The following is a 4580-nucleotide window of genomic DNA, read 5'->3' on the forward strand; positions in this document are numbered from 1 at the left end:
GCAGGTGTTTTTGTAGCCACCACAGCCTGGAGAAGTCTTGTGGAGAGAACCTGTTGACACACGTAATGCAGTTAGTAGTCACCGACTCAGATCCTCTTTGTATGAAGTCTGTCTGATCCTCTTCTCTCATGGCAGACAGATGGGGAGCTCATAGGCACTGCTTGTGACCACCTTAAGCACCTTTGACAAGGAACATGCTACTAAGTCTTCAATACCTGGACTTGTCGAGCTGCTGCTCAGACCTTGCCCTGTTGGGATATCATCATCTCTATCAGTGACTGTTGCTACTGCTCAAAAACCAAACTGCTGCAAATAAGGAAACTCAACCTTTAGTGGACTCCCAGTGTGGAGGACATATTGGGCATATTAGCAGTGGGCTACCACATAAATTCTCCCAGCGCTTTGATAGTAGATGGGTGGAAGTGGAGTGGATGATTCTATAAGAAGGCTGCTGATGTGCAGTTTTTTTTTTTAAAGAAACCAGCTGGAGGTAGCAGGGGCTAACATAGACCCAGCCTTCAGCCTATTGGGTGAATGTTCTTTGGTTCACTTTCCTGTATCATTTAGGAAGTGGAGATCAAGGATATCTTAGAGGCTGGCCACTGGAATGTCCTGGGTAAGGCTGAAACTAGTCAAAGCATCTAGACTGGATGATTGATGACTTAAATATGGGAATAAGTGGGCAAGAAAAAGACCAGATTATAGCAAGTACATATATGTCTGGTGGAGAAGTTTAATGGATCAACATGGATTAACACAGTCATTGGAATTGACATAGTTTGGTCAGAAAAAAAAATGCTTCATAAATAAATCATTTAAAGTGTCTTTTCACCTAACATCCTCAAAAATTCATAATTATATTCAAATTGATTCTGCAAACATGTAATTCTGACTGGGATCTGGGGATTCAGAGATGAGTAATGTCTTGGACCTCGCCTTTGAGGAGCTGTATAAAAGGCCAGGTTGCCTTCTGGTCCCTCGCTGCCTCATGCAGTGGTGGGAAGCAACGTGTATATTAAGAATCTCAAATTCACCGGGGGCCCATTACTGGAGCCAGCCTTTATTGGAGTGTTAGACAAGAAGCTCATTATGGAAAACCGGCCAAGTGCTTTGAGGTCTTTTCACTTTTTTTTCCTCCTCCCTCATCCTCTAATGGCCTGACTGGAAGTTGACAGAGCATAAAAGCTATCAAAAGCATAGTGCTTAATGTAGTTCTCAGAGAAAACGTTTCTGTTTGCTTTCTTTGGGTAATTGTTCCTTTTTTGTTGTTGTTGCATTTAGTGCCTCTCAATTCCCAGCTTTAATAAGCTGCCAGTTTTCATCATTAGGTAGGAAGGAAAGAGTGCAATAAATATGTAAACAAAGAGATATAAGTAAATACAAGTGAAAAAGTAAACTTCCCAACAGGTAGATTGTAGATGCTGGTTGATCAATTGTTTGTGGGTCAGAATTAGATGTGCATTACATTTCTCAGGTTTTTAAAGAAATATTTTATTGATTTACTGCTGCAAAAACTCAACCTTTAGTGGACTCCCAGTGTGGAGGACATATTGGGCATATTAGCAGTGGGCTACCACATAAATTCTCCCAGCGCTTTGATAGTAGATGGGTGGAAGTGGAGTGGATGAGTCTATAAGAAGGCTGCTGATGTGCAGTTTTTTTTTTTTTTAAAGAAACCAGCTGGAGGTAGCAGGGGCTAACATAGACCCAGCCTTCAGCCTATTGGGTGAATGTTCTTTGGTTCACTTTCCTGTATCATTTAGGAAGTGGAGATCAAGGATATCTTAGAGGCTGGCCACTGGAATGTCCTGGGTAAGGCTGAAACTAGTCAAAGCATCTAGACTGGATGATTGATGACTTCAATATGGGAATAAGTGGGCAAGAAAAAGACCAGATTATAGCAAGTACATATATGTCTGGTGGAGAAGTTTAATGGATCAACATGGATTAACACAGTCATTGGAATTGACATAGTTTGGTCAGAAAAAAAATACCAAGGTACATGCTCTTGACCAGAATTGAACCCGCCCTTCAGTCCACAGGTCGACGCTCCACCCACTGAGCCAAACTGGGCAGGGCCTTTTTTTAGTATTTATGATAGAATACACATCCTGGGACTTGAAGTAAGTTTTTCCTCCTCCCTCTTATGCTTGTTTGTTTGTTTGTTTGTTTGTTTCAGGATACAGACATTTTCACCTAACATCCTCAAAAATTCATAATTATATTCAAATTGATTCTGCAAACATGTAATTCTGACTGGGATCTGGGGATTCAGAGATGAGTAATGTCTTGGACCTCGCCTTTGAGGAGCTGTATAAAAGGCCAGGTTGCCTTCTGGTCCCTCGCTGCCTCATGCAGTGGTGGGAAGCAACGTGTATATTAAGAATCTCAAATTCACCGGGGGCCCATTACTGGAGCCAGCCTTTATTGGAGTGTTAGACAAGAAGCTCATTATGGAAAACCGGCCAAGTGCTTTGAGGTCTTTTCACTTTTTTTTCCTCCTCCCTCATCCTCTAATGGCCTGACTGGAAGTTGACAGAGCATAAAAGCTATCAAAAGCATAGTGCTTAATGTAGTTCTCAGAGAAAACGTTTCTGTTTGCTTTCTTTGGGTAATTGTTCCTTTTTTGTTGTTGTTGCATTTAGTGCCTCTCAATTCCCAGCTTTAATAAGCTGCCAGTTTTCATCATTAGGTAGGAAGGAAAGAGTGCAATAAATATGTAAACAAAGAGATATAAGTAAATACAAGTGAAAAAGTAAACTTCCCAACAGGTAGATTGTAGATGCTGGTTGATCAATTGTTTGTGGGTCAGAATTAGATGTGCATTACATTTCTCAGGTTTTTAAAGAAATATTTTATTGATTTTTGGAGAGAGAGAAAGGGAGAGTTGATAGAGAGATAGAAACATTGATGATAGGGAAACATCATTGATCGGCTACCTCCTGCACGTCTCCTACTGTGGATCAAGCCCACAACTGGGGCACGTACCCTGACCAAGAATTGAACCAGTGACCTCTTGGTTGCTGGGTTGAAGCTCAACCACCAAACTACACTGGCTGGGATCATTTCTCAGATTTTTGAGATAAAAGTTTTTTATTTACCACAGGAAATTAAATCTTTCAAGGGACTGTTTAAAAATATTGGGTATATTAGTAGAGGGCTGCCACATCCTACCTCAAGTGGTTAGTTATATAGCTTTGATACTTGTTAAAGGTCACGTTGTATGCTTTGTACAGTTCACTTCGTCCTGTCCCCCAATTCCACTTCAAAACTGCAAATCCCATGGAACTCTATTTTGCCTAACCAATTTCCTGTAGGAAAATATGGAATTTTAAAAAAAATATTTATTCTATTTTATTTTATTTTATAGCTGACAGTATTACAGATGTCCCCCAATTCCATCCTTTACCCACCTCCTCCCAATCCCTATCCCACCCCAGGCCTTCACAGGAAAGACTGTAGTATGCAATGTAAATCTCCTATAGATTTTTCAAGTCAAGAAATTTTCACTTTCTACTTATGAGGGAGGTGACATTTTTCAGATGAAGAAACTGGGCAACGACTTGACAAAGAACACACATTAAGCCTGTGTCATGTGAAAGAACTAAGCTGCGGTTTACTGATTCCCATCCTGAACGTTTTAGTTGCACAAATGAATGAAATCAGCATATCTGTCGAGGTGCCTCTTTTTCCCATGCGAACTCTTTAAGTTTGGTGTTATTAGCCTCATTTTGCCAGTGAGGACATGGAGGCTTAGAGCAGTGAGATAACTCGCCTGAGGTCCCATGTTCACTAAGGTGTAGAGAGAACTTCAAACCCGTGACTGACTGCCCTGAACCCCCTGTCTCCCCGCCTGTATACCTGGCTGGCAGTTACATTTCAGGAACTCTGTCTGCATGGGGCAGATTTTTTGTAAAACCATTGTTGCCTTCAATCAAGGACTCTGCTGTATGTTCTCTGGAACATTTTAAACTATCCATCATTCACACTGGCATGGCCGTGACAATGACTGAATCTTTTAGCAAGCAAGTTCATAGATTTTCAAGAGAATGTCTACATCCTTTTCATTCTTGTTTCTGAGGACTAATGTATTCACAATATTTAATTTATTAAGGTCAGTCTAAACTGCACAAATAATGTAGAGGGAATATAAATATATTCCATTGATGCATATTCTTTCTACCTCAATTACTGGTCAATAAAATTTAAATATAGATAATCTAACATTATATTATGCTTAATATTTGATTTGTCTGTTAAATTTAATACAAATATTTTAAAGTCAAACTGTTATAGGAATAAAATGCACAATATAATTTATTTTATATTTGAAATATTTATTTTTATGCATCATTGCATGTAATGACCAGTTCAATGTTATAACAATGAGTTAAAAATAAGAGTAATTAATAACATTTTTTTTAGTTTTTTTAAAAATATATTTTATTGATTTTTTTTTTACAGAGAGGAAGGGAGAGGATAGAGAGTTAGAAACATCGATGAGAGAGAAACATCGATCAGCCGCCTCCTGCACACCCCCTACTGGGGACGTGCCCGAAACCAAGGTACATGCCCTTGAC

The sequence above is a fragment of the Myotis brandtii genome, unplaced genomic scaffold (assembly GCF_000412655.1).
Source record: "Myotis brandtii unplaced genomic scaffold, ASM41265v1 scaffold780, whole genome shotgun sequence".
NCBI classification, from domain to species: Eukaryota; Metazoa; Chordata; class Mammalia; order Chiroptera; family Vespertilionidae; genus Myotis; species Myotis brandtii.